Below are 19,576 nucleotides of genomic sequence, written 5' to 3'. Positions count from 1 at the left end.
TTCTCTTTGTCAGCCTTCCTAAGACAGGAGCGATTTCGAGCAACTATAGAATAACATGGTTCTCTGAACTCTTTTTATCTGTATCTTCATATCCAGCTGTCTGCAGATTTCTGTAGAATCTGGGTTCTCCAAATATTTGCAGTCCCTTCAAATCAAGGGTTTCTCTTCCTTTTTCTTATCATGCCCATACAGCTTACCTTGATCTTTTTGTTACAAATCCAGATGTGTTTATTTAAGGAAACAGATCTAACATGCTCATTTAAATCTTTTTTTTCTGACCCTATTTTTTTTGGGGGGGGGGGTGTACCAGGGATTGAACTCAGGGGCACTCAACCACTGAGCCACATCCCCAGCCCTATTTTGTATTTTATTTAGAGACAGGGTCTCACTTAGTTGCTTAGCACTTCGCTGTTGCTGAGGCTGTCTTTGAACTCTCAATCCTCCTGCCTCAGCTCCCGAGCTACTGGGATTACAGGTGTGGGCCACCCACATCCAGCTTGTCTTATTATTTTTAATAAATGATGAAAATGTACTTATTTTTTTTTAGTATGCATTTTTTTAAATGATATTATGGGACTCCTATGTAGCTCAGTAGTGGAGCATGTGCCTAGCATGCATGAGGTCCTTGGTTTGATCTGCAGCAGCAAAAGAGAGAGAGAGAGAAAGAGAGAGAGCGCACGACTATAATTCAACTACTTAGAGTACTGCTTTGAACTCTTCTCCTCAAGGTGCTACATAAATATTCAGTAAACTGAGCTCCCCTCTGCCAAGCTTTTGAGATCAGCTAGTGGAAAAAACATTAACATTCTTTCCTTGATACTGTCCTGTCACTACCAGATCTCAAGCTGGATGAGATTTCCTAGGAACCACAGGTCTCTTGGTGGTAGAGATGAAGCACTGTGATCCCTAGTGGCATGGAAGATAGAGGAAGCCTGTACTTAAAAAAAAAAAAAAAATTGGTGTGTTTACATAGAGGTTACCTTTATACACACACACACACACACACACACACACACACACACACACATGCAAAACAGGAGATGAGATTAGTGAATGAAGACAAGAACACACATGAAGTGTGGTAAACACCTAGGGAACCGTAATATGACTAGACGTGGGATCAGCCCTTCCTGCGTGGTGATGGTGTTTCCTTATCTGATTCTCCTGGGACTGTAAGCATGGAATGCAGGATTGGTTTCTCTTCATAATCGTATTCTTGTTGCTTACTTAGGCAGTTAGGCAACTTTGTTCAATAAAGACTAGTTAAGTGGAGAATTAAAAATGAAGATAAAAGGATGTGACCTTGAGTAAATCACTTGATTGCTCTGGACCTCAGTTTCTTTCTATGACCACTTCAAAGAATTATTGCGAGAATAAAGTCAGGCAATGTGGAAGATGGAGCATCCTCTCCAAGCAGATTGTCTCCTCAGTATTCTTACAGAGCTAAACCCCATTCCCATTCAGACCCCTGTCAAGATCTTACTATATACTAATTCCTCTCATTTTCTTGCTTATCTAGATAGAGAATGAAGCAAATAAAGGGTTCATAATTAAAAATAATCAGCCCCAGTCTTTATAGTGTATCCTACATGGAAACACATTTCTGTCCTCTTACACAGAGGCAGCCAGTAATCTTGTCACAAGATTTACTAGAGAACAATTTAAAGGATTCTTATTGTAGTGGTAAAAATTGATATTGGTAGTATACCTATGGACTTTGACATCTTAGTCACTGATTCTTTCTCAGTGTCCAACAGTCTCATAGTAGAATACCCTCCCAGAAAAAGTTATAGAAAATGGATGTTATCATGTCTTTAAGACACTTAGAAATGCATCTGTATGATTATTGTTTAAAAGTAGAAATAAGAGGCTGGGTTTGTGGCTCAGTGGTAGAGTACTTGCCTAGCATGTGTGAGGCACTGGGTTTGATTCTCAGCACCACATAAAAATAAATGAATAAAATAAAGGTCTATCAACATCTAAAAACATTTTTTAAAAAAAAAGTAGAAATAATGAAGGAAATCATATGGCACATGTATGGAATAGTCAGTAGCTATACCCAGAGTGGACCTTTTATACATAATTGTAGTGAACATTTATCCTTTTCAGTATATCTTAAATTGTCAAAGTCAGTTGGAAGAAATGGTTATTCTTTAAAGCTAATGTATTAATTTCTTAAATCTATCCAGTGTTTTGTGTATTACTCAATAGATTGTTTTTTAAGTTTGTCAAAAGAGGAAGTTGGTGAATTGTAAAACACAAATAAGGATACCTTTGAAATATAAAATAGCATCACCTCATAGATCTTAGGATACCTTATCTAGTTGCCCATGTCGAAAAATTCAAATTTACTTTAAATTTTAGTTTTTATAAAATCTTGAAATAGGGCTCGGGCTGTAGCTCAGTGGTAGAGCACTTGCCTGACACATGTGAGGCACTGGGTTCGAACCTCAGCACCACATAAAAATAAAGATATCGTGTCCATCTACAACTGAAAAAAGTTTTTAAACTACTTGAAATAAGTAGAAACATTTCTCATTCTTCCTTAATGTAATGCTATAAAAATAAAAGACTGGCATATAAACTTTCCTTTTTTCCATTTGTAACCAAAAGAATTACATAATCAGGCAGGAATCAGGAAGTAAAAATTATTGCAAAATTAAACTAAGAGGTCTATTTTCATTGCTCCATCAGGAATAAAAAATAAAGATAAACAGCCAGTAAGATTATCAAATTTGAAAATTCTTTCCATGTCAATTATATAGTAATAAAACTTTCATTTTCATTAAGGCTGTTGATTCAATGTTGTCCTTTTAAATTTTAAAAAGTTCATAGCAAATACAGAATTTGCTGTCTGAACCATTTTTAACCATTTGTACATTGTACAGATCTTCAGAACTTTCTAATCTTGCAAAGTGAAAATCTATACCCAGTAAACACCTCCCCATTTTCCTCTCCCCAGTTGGAGTCACACACCTTTCTACCTTCTGCCTCTGTGATCTTGTCTACAGGAGGCACCTCAGATAAGTGGAATCATCCAGTACTTGTCTTTTTTGGGACTCAGTTCATCCATGTTGTAGACTGTGATAGGACTTCCTTTATAGGCTGAACTCTGTCCTTTTTAATATCATTTTTATGGTACAGTCTATTCTACTCTTAACATTTTTACATTTGTTCCCCAGCACCAAAAAAAAAAATTGTTGCTAGCAGGGCTGGAGTTGTGGCTCTGTGGTAGAGCGCTTGCCTAGCATGTGTGAGGCCTGGGTTTGATCCTCAACGCCACATATAAATAAATTAACAAATAAAATAAAAGATTCAATGACAACTAAAAAATGTTTTTTAAAAAGTTGCTTATAGATATTGTCTATTTTAATGTCCCAGATCATGATTAAATCCAGAATGATGGAAAAACAAACTAAAATACATTTGGGGGCTGGAGTTGTGCTCAGTGGTAGAGCCCTTGTGGCCCTGGATTCGATACTTAGCACCACATATAAATAAATAAAATTTTTTTAAAAATCCATTGACAACTAAAAAAAATTTAAAAAAAAAAAAATATATATATATATATATATATATTTGGTTTTCCAAACTCTTGTCCAGAAATAGAGGTTTGTAAAGTGATTAACCGATATAGAATTTCCTGCGGGGCGGGGGGGGGGGGGAGAACAACTGTAATGCTGAATCAGGTATTAGGTCTGAAGGGCCTTTTCCCCTGTATTTTTAGTGCATTATAGATGGACATAATGGTGGGATTTGTTATTACATATTCCTACATGCATACAATATGCCAATATAATTTGGCCAGTATCATTCTCCAGTATTTCCCTTTTTCCACCTTCCATCCACCCCCCCACCCCCCCCCCGGTTTCTTAAAGGCCTTTTTTGTAAACCCTTTGTATTAAAGGTTTTCACTTGTTTTTCTAGAGATGTGTTTGACCAATATAACTTTTTTGGAAGTTCCTTGTCATAGGTTATTTTTTCCTTCAAGCCTATGAGCTTTCTTGCCAACCTCTTCAGGTGGAGTTAGCTGTATTCCTTCCTATGTGTGCATATTCTGTCATAGCAACAGCCTCATGTTCCACAGTTCATTAAGAGACTGCAAATGCCAGCTTAATAGTAATTTTTAAAAAGGAGCAGAATTCATTTTCAGTCCTCCTACCTTGATTTTTTTAAACAGCTTTATGAGACAATTCACATACCATACAATTCAACGATTTAAAGTGTAAACTTTGGTGGTTTTTAATATATCCAGTGTTACACAACCTTTACTACTTTCACTTTTAGACCATTTCTCCACCACCAAAAAGAAAGTCCGCGGTCACTCCCCACTCCTCCCGTGGCCCCCCAGCCTTAGGCAACCACTAACGTACTTTCGGTCTCTATAGATCTGCCTATTCATGTAATGGAAATGCATAATATGTAACCTTTTGTGTCTGGCTTCTTTTGCGTATCATACCTTTTTCAAGCTCATGTTCATTCCTTTTTCTTTATTAAATGTGGTTAAATAAGCTGGGCATGTTGGCATATGCCTGTAATCCCAGCTGTTTGGAAGGTTCAAGCAAGAGGGGAGACTGGAGCAGGAGGATCTCCTTGGAAACTTAACAAGACCTGTCTCAGAATAAATTTTTTTTTTTTTTTTTTTTTTTTTGAGAAAGGACTGGAGACATAGCTCAGTGGTAGAGCCCCACCCCCAGGTTCAATCCCCAGTACCAGGGCATGGGGAGTGGTAAAATGCATATAACATCAAATTACCCATCTTAACTGCTTTTAAATGTTCCATTTCAGTAGTACAAAATAGTGTAAATATTGTTGGACATCCAAGCTCCATAACTTTTCATCTTGCAAAATTGAAACTCTGTGGCCATGAATAGCAACTCCCCATTTCCTCCTCCTGCCTGCCTCTGAACCATCATTCTCCCTTCTACATGTATGAATTTTATCACTCAAGTACCCCACGTAAGTGGAATTGCGCAGTATGGTCTTCTTTGTAGCTAGCTTGTTTCACTTAGAATCATGACCTCAAGAACCTTGCTATCCATATGCTGTAGGACGTGTCAGAATTTCCTTCCTACTTCATTCCTTTTTATGTCTGAATATTCCATGGTATGGCCATACTACATTTTGTTTATCTGTTCAACAGTTGACAGACGTTTGGGCTGTTTCCACTCTTTGACTACTTTGAACAATGCTGCTGTGAACATTCATGTACAAGCTTTTGTGTGGACATGTTTTCAGTTCTCTTGATTATTACCCTGGAGTGGAATCACTGAGTCATTTGGTAGCTCCACGTTTAACTTTTTCAAGAACTGTGAAACTTTCAAGGCCTTTTATATTCTCACAAGCAAAGTATGAAGGTTCCAATTTCTTCACATCATTGTTATCCATTGCTTTGTTATAGCTAACCTACTAGGTGTGAAATAGTATCTCATTATGGTTTTGACTTACATTTCCCTGAAAATTGCTGATTTTTCTGTGCCTCTTGGCCATTTACATATCTTCTTTAGAGAAATGTCTACTCAGATCCTTTGCCCATTATTTTAATTGAGTTCTTTGTATTTTTTTATCGAGTTGTTAGAGGTCTTTATGTTCTTCTTATATAAGCTCCTTATCAAACATATGATTGATGAATATTTATCTTATTCATATTTTGCACCTGTCCCCACTCAGAGAGGGATTTTTCACATTTTTTTTTTAGGGCCGAGGACCGAACTCAGGGCCTAGGACCGAACTCAGGGCCTTGTGTATGCAAAGCAAGCGTTCTGCCACTGAGCTAAATCCCCAACCCCGATTTTTCACATTTTTATTGGTACATCATAGTTGTACATAACAGTGGGATTTGTTGTTACATATTTATACATGCTTACAAATATAGCAATATAATTTGTCCCATATCATTTCCCCTTTGCCTCACCTCCTCCCTCCCCCTGGTCCCTTTGATTTTCATGAGATTCCATACACAAATCTTTCTTTCCTTTTCCCTCTTTAGCTTCCACATGAGAGAAAACATGTGACCCTTGACCTTCTGAGTTTGGTTTATTTCACTTAACATAGTGCCCTCAAGTTCCATCCATTTTCCTGCAAATGGCATAATTTCATTCTTTGTGTGGCTGAATGAAGCTCTATTGTGTGTAAATACCACACTTTGTTTATCCATTCATTCATTGATGGACACCTAGGCTCTTTCCATAGATTGGTTATTGTGAATTGTGCTGCTGTAAACATGGGTATGTATGTATCACTTTAGTATGCTGACTTTAATTCTTTATTTCCCCTGTTCTTTGGGTCTCCTATTTCTCAATGGCATCCTTTGAAGCAAAAAGATTTTTAATTGTAGTGAGGTCCAAATAATCTCTTTTTTATTTTGTCATTTGTGCTTTAGTGTTACAACCTAAGGGCACAACGGTTTATTGTCTTTTCTCCTAAGAGTTTTGGTAGTTTGAGCTCTTAAATTTAGGTCTGTGATTCGTTTTGAGTTCATTTTTGTGTGCGATATAAGAAAGAGATCCAGCTTCATTCTTTTGCTTGTGGAGACCCATTTGTCTTAGCACCGTTTGTTAAAAGACTATTCTTGACCCTGTTGAATTATCTTGATACACTTGTCAAAATTAATTCACCATAAGTGTGAGCATTTATTTCTGGACTTCCAGTTCTGTCCTATTAAGGTATATATCTATCCCTATGCTATTTTGGCTATTTTGGGTCCTATGCATTTCCATGTGAGTTTTAATATTAGTTTGTCAACTTCTACAGAATGATAGGGATTTCTTTGAATCTATAGATCACCTTGGGGAATATTGCCATCTTAACCATTTAAGTATTCCAGTCCACGGTACATCTTTCCATTTGTTTAGGTCTTTTATTTCTTCCAACAATTTTATAGTTTTCAGAGTTCAAGACTTCTTGGAAGTTCAATTCTTAGGAATTGAACAAGGGCATCTTACTACTGAGCCATGTCTGCAGCCCTTTTTATTCTTTTTTCTGAGACAGGGTCTCACTCAGCTGCCAAGGTTAACTTTAACTTGGCAGTCCTCCTGCCTCAGCCTCCCAAGTAGCTGGAATTACAGGCATGTGCCTCTGTACCTGGTTTTTCCTTCTTTTTTCTAACTATTTTACTCCTTTTGATGCTATTATAGATAGAATTGTTCTCTTAATTTCTTTTCCAGGTTGTCCATTGCCAATATACAAAAAAGGGGGGAGGGCTGGGGAGATAGCTCAGTTGGTAGAGTGCTTGCCTTGCAAGCACAAGGCCCTGGGTTCGATCCCCAGCCCCCCCCAAAAAAGGGGGGGCTATATATTGATCTTGAACCCTGCAACCTTGCTGAATTCATTTATTAGTTCTAATAGTTTTAATGAATTCCTTAGGACTTTCTATATAAAAGATCATGTCAGCTACAGAGATAGCTTTACTTCTTCCTTTCCAATATGAAGGCCTCTTATCTCCTTTTCTTGCCTAATTGCCCTACAATTTGCAGTTCAGTGTTGAAAACAAGCAATGAAAGTGGACATACTTGTCCTGGTCCTGATCTTCAGGAGAAAGAATATATTCAGTCTTTCAATATTAAGTATGATATTACCTGTGGTTTCTTATGATGCCCTTTATCAGATTGGAGAAGCTCCTTTCTATCCCTTGTCTGTCGATGTCTTTCTCATAAGAGTGTTACATTTTGTCCAGGATTTTTTCTGTATCTATTGATAAGATCATGTGGGACTTGTCCTTTATTCTATTATTATGGTGTATGTGTGTGTGTGTGTATGTGTTTCAGATGTTAAGCCAACCTGTTAATCCCTGGGATAAGTAACAGTTGATTATGGTGCATAACTATTTTTATATGTTGCTGGACTAAGTTTGCTAGTATTTTGTTGAGAATTTTTTGCTTCAATCTTCCTAAGAGACATTAGCTTGTAGTTTTCTTATTATGTCTTTGGTTTCCTACCTTATTTTTGATTCTATCTTGTTCCTTTTACACATTGGCTTACATGGAATGATTATATTTCTCACTCTTTTATTCATCTTTTTTTTATTGAACTCTTGTTCTATGCCAGACACTATTTCAGGCACTTAAGATCCCCTATAAGAAAAACAAAGTCCTCTGCTCTTATGGAGCTTGTATTCTAGTGCAGTAAGACACTAAAAAAAAATTAAATATGAAAGAAAAATGTCACAGTACTAAATTAATCTCTGGCTCACTTTAGATGTACAGGGAGAGTTTCTCTGAAAATATGTTATTTAAACCAAGATATAAGTGACAAGAAGGAGCCAGCCACGGACAGACATGTGAGCCGAGCCTACCAGGTAGAGCATGCCACCAGTGTAGAGTCTACGTGGTCAGAAGAAGCTCTTTGTGTCTGAAGACCAGCACGATGTCCAACATGGCCAAGGGCACAGTCAGAAGGATGATCTAAGATCAGATGGGAGCAATATGCAGGGTACAGAATATGAAAGACTTTGAAGTCAGGGTAATGAAATAGGATTTTATTCTCAAAGTACTGAGAAGAACTTGAAAGCTATTAAGCAAGAAAGGAAACATGATCTAATTTGAATTTCAAAAGAACCTTGACTAGCCAGGCTAGGGGGCACACACCTGTAATCCCCCTAAGACTTAGTGAGACCTTGTCTCAAAATAAAAAATAAAAAAGGGCTTTGGATGTGACTCTGAACAAGTGCCCCTGGATTTATCCCCAATACAAAAAAAAAAAAGAATGGCTTTCAGATCTTGTCATGTATTGAGTTAGAAAAGTTGAAGGCAAAAGCAGATTTAGGCAGGGTGGGTCAGACAATGAGTTTGCTTGTCCATATGAAGTTTGAACTACCTTTTGGATATCCAAGAAGAATTTTCAGGTAGGAACTCCATCTAGGAATCTGGCCTTCCAGGGAGAGGTCAGGACTGGAGAGAAAGATAAATCAATAGCATGTGGGTCTCATCACCCCTGTCCACCCCGGCCCCCGCCCCCATCCACTCTCTTGGTTTACCCCCAACAGTCTTTCCTTTAGTTATTTCCTCACAGCTTCATATTTCCTCAGACCAAGGGCTTTTTTCCATATTGTCATTCTCTGGAAACCTTTCCAATGTGGAGCTTACCCACTCCAAGGCCAAAACCCTCTCAGTTGTTCTTTTTCATTCATGTATTTAAATGTGCAGTTACCCAGAGGAGGAATAGATTTGGGGAAATGGCACTTTGTAGACTTTTTGAAACTGGTTTGGATTTGGATTTAGATTGCTAAGTGATGAGATCAATGAAGCCTGAAAAGAAAGTGGAAAAGGCAAATGGGACATAATAGCGTTAGTTCCCACTCTCTTTGAGTCCAAAAGAATTTTTTTTGTGTGCTTTTTTGTGGGAACATTACAGTTTAAGAAAGAAATCTTGAAGAAAGTCTAGGGACGGCCTTCACCCAGAAGTCACCACTGGATCATCTGATTAAAAGTTCTGCACACGTGGGATTGTGCACCACTCACATCAGGGTGAGTGTACTTAATGCTACGAACTTATGCTTGAAAATGGCAAAATGCAATTTTATATGATACAGTTTTGCCCCAATTTATTTAAAGCATTGTAGATCTAGAAACTGGATTATAGGGCCTGGAATATTTCTGTCTGGTCCCCAAGCTGCCTGATTTTTTTTTATCAAGGGATCTCAGACACCCAGTTGGTAATCATACCATTATAGTGAGCCTGCAGAGTAGCTACAGACCCCAAAATATTTTTACTTCTAAGAATATAAGTATGGTCTGTCATGGACAGAAAACTGGGTCTTGGTTCTGGTTTGCATGATGCTTTGCAAATACCATCAAATTCTTGGGTGGAGGGTCTCTTGTATCTTGCAGTCAACACTCCATTGGTTGATACCCATTCTTTAATCTGATTAGAAACTAATTGAGTTATGTGCAGTTTTCTTGGGTTGGCCATGGTGAGGTGGGATGCAGGAGTACCAGGTACCATGTGCGGAAAGACTTAAGGATGGGTGAAGGCAGCCAGTAATTGGAGGCTCACAGTTGCCTCAGCTACATGTCTTTAGTGGTGTGCCTGCCTTTAGGGGGTAGGCCTGGTTGTTTTCAGATTCTCAGTGGGTGTCTCACAGAATTTAAGCTTATAAAGAGGTTCTGGGGATCCTCTCCCATCTGATCCTTTGCTCTGGTTCCCAGCCCCCCTTTCTCATAACTCTTCACTAGTAGCACCCTTGTCTCTACCTTGTCTGTCATGCTGGTATGGCACATATATGGATGTTTGTACCTATATACAGCATCGGGGAGGGGGATTCAGGGGCATAGATTAATTTTACTTTAGAACAAGTATAAATTTGAGAGTTAGCCAACTAAGCCCAACTCTGAGCCAACTGGTAACTCAAATTTTTATTTTCTTATTTTTTTTACCTTTGGTACTGGGAATTGAACCCAGGGACGATTAACCGCTGAGCCCCATCCCATCCTTTTTTTATTTTGAGACCAGGTCTTGTTAACTTGCTTAGGGCCTTGCTAAGTTGCTGAGGCTGGCCTAGAACTTGTGATCCTCCCGCCTCAGCCTCCTGAGTTACTAGGGTTCCAGGTATGTGCCACCATGCCCAGCTGGTAGCTCTCACCAGTCCTTCCAGGTGCCATGTGCCATCAGTCCTCCCTCTCATCCTGTTTTGTCATCTTCAGACCCTCATGGTGATATCGTATCACAGTCCTCCATCCCCATTGTGAGGCCACTGACTGTCGGCTGCTGTCTCCTGCCCTCTACCTGAGATGTCACAGGGTCCGCAGTGCAGCCCTTGCCACTCTGGCCCCTTCAGAGAAGCACCTAACAACATCCACTTCATGTCTACACCCTCTTACACACAATAGTCCCACTAGGAGCCTGTTACATACCTAAAATACTTAAGACCCCACGGTATCATTTGAAACCAAATCACTCCAGTCCTCTCTCTTTATACCTTAAAGAAAACAGAGAAGCATCCTTCCATGGTCTTTGAGAGTCACCAAAGTGGGGTGGCAAGAAATAAGAGCAGCTGTGCAGAGTCCCCTCCGTGTTCCTGGGCAGCAGAGCTATAGGCAGCGTGTGGAGCTGCTGGGCATCGGCGCAGAACTCGGGGTGCTGAGGGGCTGGTCTTGAAGGCTCAGCAACTGTTCATATAAGCCAGCTCAATCTCTTGGCAGAGACTCTGGGGACTCTATTTGCTTTGCTCCTAAAGTTAGATTCCAGGCTCTCAGAAGAATGGAAAGGGGAGGGAGGAACAGAGCAGATGAATGAGAGAAAACCTAGAAAAAGGGTTGTGTTGATGCTAGGAAAAATGAAGCCTCTCTGTGGGTTTATTTTTGCATGGTAGAATCCAAATGCCTTGACCTGGTGCTGTTCAGCACCCTCCCCTGACTACCTTCCAAATCCTCTCTCACACACACACCAGACACAGCAACGCAAAACCCAGGTCTGGGAAATCTTTCTGCTGGAGCATCAGCAGCTTGCCTTGTGATGACAGGTTTAATGGTTTTCTATCTCTGCATTCCACCGAGACCACCTACCAAGAGGCCACACCCGGCTGACCTGCCTGGTCAAGGCCTGAGACTGAGCTGGAACACCAAGGGCAGAGCTGGGAGTTGGGAGCGTTACCTTCTGCTCTGGCTGATTCACTCTGACTCACTGTGTGACTTTGTTCATGTAGCTTGCCCGCTCTCCAATCCAGAATCGCAAATTATAAAATCGAACTGATGGTTCTCATCTCTTAGAAACATCTCTAGAACAGTGAATTATGGTCCTCAAGTGCTTATGCTTCGAGGAGGCAAGGAACTCAAGAAATCCAGTGCTTTTTTCTTTTTCTCATTGAGATAGGATTTCAGAGACTAGAGTCTATGCTAGTCCTTAGAAGATGCTTAACTAGAGAGAAAAGATAGGAAGCACCAATGCCCACAAAAGAGGAGGGCCTTGAAGTCTCCGGTGCTTCCTCCAGACAAGTCCAGGAGCATCTGCAGTAACTTTGACCAGCAACCTGGTGCAGAGGGTGGAGGTGGCATTTTTCTGTCTTCTAATTTCTCTTTCTGAGACACTGGTTGGGTGGGCCTCAGGATGAGACGAAAACCATCAGAGCTGCTCTAGTCTGCCTGTTGGGCAGATATGGATGAGGGCAACAAAAAGGCAGCCCTTTATATTGATTTATGTTTGACCATTTGAAGTAAACCATGAACCATGTAATCCCAGCAGCTTGGGAGGCTGAGGCAGGAGGATCGCAAGTTCAGAGTCAGCCTCAGCAACTTAGCAAGGCCTGGCTCAAAATTAAAAAAAAAAAAAAAAAAAAAAGGCCTGAAAATGTGGCTCAGTGGTTAAACACCTTTGGGTTCAATCCCTGGTAGAAGAAAACAAAAATAGCACAAATGTATTAGCTTACATTTCTGCAGATCAGAAATCCAAATGGGGTCTTACCAGATAAAAGTCAAGGTATTGACCTGGCTATGTTCCTTCCAGAGGTTCTAGGGCCGGCCACCCACACTCCTTAGCTTGTGGTCGCTTCCTCCATCCTCAAAGCACGGTACTCCAGCCTGTCTCCACTTCACACTTTCTCTCTACCTCTGCCTTCCTGCTTTCCTTGATCAGGTTGGGCCCCAGCCCTGGCCTCCTTGAGTTTCTAAGGACCTCTCAGGAATGGGAGGTCCAGTTATCATTGGGGCTGAAAGCCACTGGAGTTGGTCTATGGAACTTTCCTCAGAACAGGAGGCAAGAGAACATTTCAGGCCTTTTGACATCCCTCCCCACAAAAGGGTTGATGACCACAGAAAGGACCAAATCCAGAAATAAATCCAATATGCCCGGATTATAAGAAACTCATGAGAAGGGTCAAAGCGCAATGGGCTGACGGGATGGACCAACAGAATAATGTCTAGTTGACGACGTTCACCTCTGCCTTGACTTCAGAATCACTTCACCAAAGCCGGTGCCCTTCCCGTCTCTTAATGCCTTTATTTTTAGTTTGGTTTGGGGTATTTTCTATTGTTGCCTTGCAACCCACTTGCCTTGAGGCTTTAAACAATATAGAGTTTCTTTGCTGAGCAGCAACAGTAGCCAAGAGAGACTGAATATAAACTTTTAAGTCTATTTTCTCAGAGTCTGTACATCAGCAATGGCTTTAAACGGAGTAGCTCACGCCCCCAGCTTGCCTGTCCCTGGGGGAGGGGAGAAGAGAGGTTGATGGAGAACATTTTGTGTTCTCTTATCTTCCATGCTAGCGGACGGGGATAAGCACCAGAATAGGAAAACAAAATATCTGGCTATTAATATACCCTAAGTCCTCCAGCACATGGACTGGATTTGTTTATTTGTGAGAGGGAAGGATGCTTCTCTCTGACCTCCATGAGCTCTGCTGCCAGCTGGGAGGGAGCTGGCGGAGGCAATGCCCTCCACGAGGTGAAGGGGACAGAGAACCAGAGCAAGAGAGAAGTCTTCAGACGCGTCTCGAGAAAAGCGGCTTTTCTGGCTCAACCTGCCTCACGCCCCAGCAGCCCCATCCGGGGGAATTAAGAAAGAGAGCTGAGCACGCATGTCAGAGGGTTCACCATGAGGAACTGGCGGGCCCCGCCTCCCCTCCAGACAGGTGTCTCCATCACCCTGTGTGTGTGCAACCCAGGGAACCAGAGGACTCGGCAACCTCCCAGCAGGACAAACACGGGTTCCTCAGGACAACCACTTATTTGGCAATGAGCAAGGCTGAAAATGGAGTGCTTCCCGGCCCCAGAGGACAGGGCACACAGAGGAGGGCAACCCTGCGCAGTTCAGATCGGGGCTCCAACCTCTGGCATTTTTCCTCGACCCCTTAGGAGTCTAAGTGAAGGAGTGCCGGGGGGTCATGGTTTTCTAGATGGTTAGTTAATGATAAGCCTTCAGCTGGGAAAGAGCCAGAAGGGAAGAGATTTTGTCTGGGGGCAGGAGCATACCCATGCCTCCTAAGCCTGCCGTGTCATGACAGAGGTCCCACAGCACGCTTTCACGGCCTAAAGAGGGTGGTCACCCCCCTGGGCCCTGGGGTCCCTGAGAACGTTTGACCTACCGGAGGCCCCAGCGCAGTCACCGGGAGGAGACGGCGTTGGCAAGGCCGGCCCTCTCCAAGAGCAAACAGGGACAAAGTTCGGTGTGCTTACAGCTGCTTCTCCCGTCCTGCCTGCCTGGTCACATGCCCCCATTTGTCCTGGCATTGCTGCGTTAGGCAGAACTCTGCCATCTCTGTGCCTGCAGGATTGCCCATTATCCCAGATCCGTCCCCAGGCGGGATACTGAGCAGCAGCGAAGGCTTTGGCATTCGATAGCTTTAAAACAGAGAAGCTGCCGTGTCTTCACCTGTTCAGTTGGGAGCCAGGTGTGTTGGTCACACATGTCATGATGCTATTGTCAAAGTAAGTATGAGAGGAGAGAATTTTAGTCAAAGCAGGCTCCCCTGCCTGTCTGAAAAGTGGGGCTCCCTGTGTAAACCCCAGCTCTTCCGGCATTCTCAGAATCTGAGCAAACTCCCTTTGTGATTACTTCTTATACTACGTTTTATTGCCACCCAGCGTGTTTGAATTGGTCTCTGCTCCAGCAGATTTAAGTACCCATTGGGTTTCTCTGTGAGAATTCAAACAAGCCGGAGGCCATGGAGTTTGCCAAGTGCAGCCAGGCCTGGCACCCACTTGACAGGATCGAGGGCAGGAGAAAGAAGGCTTGGACATGAACCGTTGAGGCCCTGGCCCTCAGCCTTCCTCTTGGGATTGGTCTCAGAAGGGTGGTGGTTGTTTCTTTCTTTGTACCTACGAATGGTCTTCAGCCCCCAAAATGATGGGGCTATAGCTGTTGGCTTCGCTGACTTCTATACAGAGCACTCCTTGTGAATTATCTCATTTAATTTCACCCAAAATCTATGAGGTAGCCATGGCGCTGACCCATTTCTAGGTGAGGACCAAGGCTCAGAGAAGTTGAGCAACAACTTCTGAGTTGATCTGCTTTGTGCATCTGCAGTTGCGACTTGCTAGCACCCTATTCTGAAAGGACAGAAGGAAAGACCACGAGGACGAGTGGTTCTGTGCTTATGTACAGGCTTCTTAGAACCTGGGCCCTCACGAAAGGGGGAATACAGGGGAATTACGTTGTTGGCCAAATTACATTGTTGCATCTTGTGCATAAGATGTAACAATGAATCCACCATTATGTGCAATTATAATGCACCAATAAAAAATAGGGAACAAATGAAGGTAGTTTAGAGTTTTAAAAAATAAAGTTTATTAGTTTCATTAAAAAAAAATAAAAAAGAGGCAGCGGCAGCAGCAGCAGCAGCTAGGTCCCTCTTGATTTATATTCCTCAGGGCCATCTGAGGAAGTTGTTTAGCTTCTAAGGTGATAGATGAGGGCTGGGTCCCTTCTGTTTGCAGAGCGTGGGTTGAAGGGTAAGTCAGGACAGCATCTCTCCCTGGTCCCTGTCAGGGACTCCGCAGGCTGACTGTGTTTATATCATTATTTTTCAGGCCCTGGTACCAGTGCAGCCGCTCTAAGCCCTCTCTTCCTCTAGCCACCCTCCATGTGGAAAGAAGCCAAATGGGAGCTTTTCCCCAACCATTTCCCCTCAGGGCAGCTGGTACCAGCTTGAAACCTAAGACAGGCAGCACTCCAGCCCAGCTGAAACCTGGTCAAACCATACTTCTGTAGACAAGCAGGAAGCCATTCTGTGGCCTGCTGTCCAGAACCACCCCAGGGCCCAGGGGTGCTCTGCGTCCCTGGTGTGCCCCGAGGAGCCAGCTGGCTGGTGAAGCGCATCAGTACTTACTCTGCACACTGAGACTGTAGCCGGCGGCTCACTGGAAGGGAGGAAAGAGGATTCCTGGGACTTTAGTGTGTTATTCAGAGTCTGTTCTGGGAAAGCCTCTTGGAAGAGGAGGATGGTAGAGGAGTTTCTAGAGACTGGAAAGAGCCTCTGTTTGCAACCCTGACAGCGGAGCGTCAATCCAATGTGTGGTCCCAACCCAACCAAGGAGCCACCAGCTGCCTTCAGAGTGCCCTCATCCTGGGGAACTCTTGTATGGATGTGCAGTGCCGGCAGGGGACCCCTGGCTTTCCTGGCTGTCCCGCAGGCCCCAGGACCCACAGCCCCATGCCGCAGAAGAGTGCCCAGAGTTTGATTCCATCCCACCCGGCCGCCCGTCACCTAGGCTGCGTACCTCAGCCTTGCCCGCACTGTTTCTGAGCTACGTCCACTGGCAGCCGGCACCAGCCCTCACTCCCCATGACCTGCTGTCCCCTGGTTAATAAGCAGCTCACATACAGACACACGCAGGCTACCAAGAGGCAGGGAAAGGCTGCGGCTCCCTGAACGCAGGCCAGGAAGCCCTGGACTTGGCCCAGGAACTCAGTGGCCGTTTCTGTTCTCTGCCCTTTGGTAGCCTTCCGGGGCTATGGAGGGAGGGAGGCTCGGATCCCCACCCAGAAGCCGCAGTAGACGCGCGATCTGTGAGGGATTTATTAATCAGCAAGGGATGGCTGTGAGCCCTCCTGGCAGAGCATTAGGCCTCTTTTCTAAGAGAGGACAAAGTTCTGCCCTTCTTTCTTTCAAATCTTTCTGCAAGAGCCCTGGGTCCCCGCTAATTCAAACAGTAATCTCCACCTTCCCTCCTGCCAGTCTCATCGGGCTGCCTGGCGGCACTCTTCCTACCCAGCCTCTGCCCCAGCTCCTGTACTGTTTCATCTCCTGGGTTTGGAGATGTCCTTGAGATGTCCTTGTGGAGGGAAACAGGAATGTGTGCCAGACAGTCCCCTTCTTGTCACTTTGGTTTGAATCCAACCCCACAAGGGGAGCTGGAGCCCTCTCCCTAGGCCTGCCCATTGTCAAGGTCCTGGTCACCTTCGAAGCCTCCTGCAGGGATCCCCATTGCCAACGGAGCCTTTTCTAAAGCTCAGCAGCGTGACATTTTGGGCTTGGAAATCCCTAGACAAATATGTCTCACTTAATCCTCCCCAAGTTGGCCCCCGGTGGAGGTGCTGGCGTAGCCAGGTTTATCAGCTACCTCTGGTTCTTGCAGCAAACATTCTCTTTGTTCCAGGCGTTGTGTTTGGGGCTGGGCATGTGGGGCAAACGAGGTAAAGTCCCTGTCCTTGAGAAGCAACCAAACTATTGGAAGAGACACACAGAAAACAGAGGGCTCCCTCATTCCAGAAGCCTAGACCCAACTCCTGCCGCACCCAGCCTCTCCATGTCCCTCCTTTCTCGCCTTTTACCAGCTCTGCAACTTCAGATGAAACCTCCAGTTCCTCATCTGCAAAGTGAGGGTATTGGTATACTTAATTCCCGGGGGCAATGCGAGGATTAAATGAAACGTGTCCGTAAGGGACGCAGCAGGGACAGGCCTAGAGCAAAGCCTGGCGTGTAGGGCTGGATCAGTGTTGGCTGCTACTGTTTTCTCCTGAGTAGAACACGTGCCAGGGAGAGTGGCAGAATTAGGCAGAACCGAATTAGGACCCCAGTTCCCCATGCATTAATGACTATATGCTTTTGGCTAAAATTATCTCTCCAAACATCAATTTCATGAAATGATGATTTACTTCCCAATAATAAATTAGTTTAGGTGAGCTCAGTGGCACACACCTGTAAGCAACTCAGGAGGCTAAGGCAGGAGGATCACAAGTTGGAGGCCAGCCTCAGCAACTTTTTGAGACCCTGTCTCAAAATATAAATAAAAAGGGCTGGGGGTGTAGCTCAGTGGAAGAGTACTTGCCTAGCATGGGTGAGGCCCTAGCTTCAATCTCCAGTACTGAAAAGAAATTAATTAATATATGTGAAAGTACCTAACACATAGCAAGAGTTCAACACACGTGGCCTCCGGGAATTCCTGAAGGCTCTAAAGACCCTAAAGCTTCAGAGGAGCACAAGAGACTGAAAGAAGCCAGCGCCTCCCTTAGCAAATGGCCCCCATTCTCTTGGTTACTCCTCGAAGCTTGACCCTCCCTGATCTGATGCTCATTCTCCCAGAGAAGCACATTCCCTGATAAACTGTTCCCTCCTCTGTCCTCTGTGCCTCCGTACTAAGTGCCAGGAGGCCCTGGTGCTGTCCACACTCAGTCATCGCCCGCCCAGGATGGGCATTCCGCTCCCCAATCACTCGCCACGGCTCAACTGCTCGCTCCTCCCCGCCCCCACCTTGGCCTTGTTCTCCTGGCTCCTTAATCAAATTAAGGGAAAGAAGAGGTTTTAGATAGGGTTACTAAATATATTTCTGTTCAGGGGGCAGAGAAAAAGAGAAGTTTGGAGGAGGAGGTAGGGTGTGAAATGCCTTAATGGAATGTGCCCGAAAGCCTCCTCTCCCTAGAATAAATCCAGGATCGCCTATCGGGGAAGAGCTTGCCCTGTGACCGAGAGCTCGCACACACATTCTCTCCCGGAGAGAGATAGAGCCGGTGGCAGAGGGCCTGTCCCCACAGAGGTCCGCCGAGGGCATCGGGCCTCCTGAGTGATCTGACCCTAGTCTATATATTTCACAGGACACCCTGGCCCCAAGGGGCTGATTCGACTTTCTGTGGAGCAGGACACCAAGGCAGGGGCTGTTCACAGCTGGGGGTCACAGTTTATCCTGCTGCGTTCTCCCCACACCACCAGGTTCTAGAACTTTCGGAAATACTGTTTAAAAACTATAAAGTGTTTGTTGTGGAAACCTTTGAAAAGACACTGCAGTATAAAAGAGAAAACAAAAAGCACCTGTAATCCACAGCTTAACCACTGGTAGTGTTTTGAGGTATGTCCTTTAGTCCTTTAAATGTTTTGAAACACACACATATGTATTTGTGCAAAAGTGTGTACATTGGAAAGGGGATAACATGTATATGCATTGTTTGTAGCTTGCTTTTATATTTAGTTTATTATTTTTGTGTTCCAGTTTGTCAGTTCTTCTGAAATATTTTAAAATAGCATAAATTGGGATTTGTCCCATACATATTTAAAAATCAAACACAACTGTTAGGAAATAATCATAGTTCCCATTTATCTGGCCTTCTAAGCCAGGAACTCTGCTAAGTACTTCACACACATTGTCCCATTTGATTCTCACAACAACTCTCCAAGGCAGATACTGATAAACTCATTTTATAGATAAGGATAATGAGGCCCAGAGAGGTGAAAGAAGTTGTCCTCAGTCTCTTAAGAACTGAAAATGCCTACAGGATTTCACAACATGGACACATACATTTATTGGAGCATTACGCCTATACCAACGGTCATTTTTAATGACTACATAATATTTTTCAGTTTGGCTTTACCATGATGAACCAGGCTCTTTTTGTTGGACATTTAAGTTGGATATTAACCTTTTTTTTCTTTTTTTAACCATTGTAATGATCATCTTTGCTTAAAATCACCTTGGTTCACACATCTTTCATCTTTTCTTAAGAATCATTTCCTAGAAGTGAAATTACTGAGTCATCCTTTTAAAAGTCTTGTTACGTATTACCAAGTGAGTTTCCAGAAAGCCATCAGTACTCCCACCAGCATGTGAATAGAGGGCCCTCTTTAAAAACAATTCCATTTGGTAGGTGGAAATTCTGCCTTTGACTCAATTTATATTTCCTTGACAACTGGTGAGGTTGAACTTTTCTTCGGCTG

General features: G+C 43.4%; 1 non-coding gene across 1 annotated transcript; it reads left to right on the top strand.

The window, feature by feature from the left end:
* Positions 1-7,204: 7,204 nt before the first annotated feature.
* Trnaa-ugc (transfer RNA alanine (anticodon UGC)) lies at positions 7,205-7,277 on the top strand. The gene has a single exon. It is a non-coding gene; the product is annotated as a tRNA-Ala (tRNA).
* The last annotated feature ends 12,299 nt before the right edge of the window (positions 7,278-19,576 follow it).

The sequence above is a fragment of the Sciurus carolinensis genome, chromosome 8 (genome assembly GCF_902686445.1).
Source record: "Sciurus carolinensis chromosome 8, mSciCar1.2, whole genome shotgun sequence".
NCBI classification, from domain to species: Eukaryota; Metazoa; Chordata; class Mammalia; order Rodentia; family Sciuridae; genus Sciurus; species Sciurus carolinensis.
This window is presented reverse-complemented; position numbering and strand designations above follow the sequence as displayed.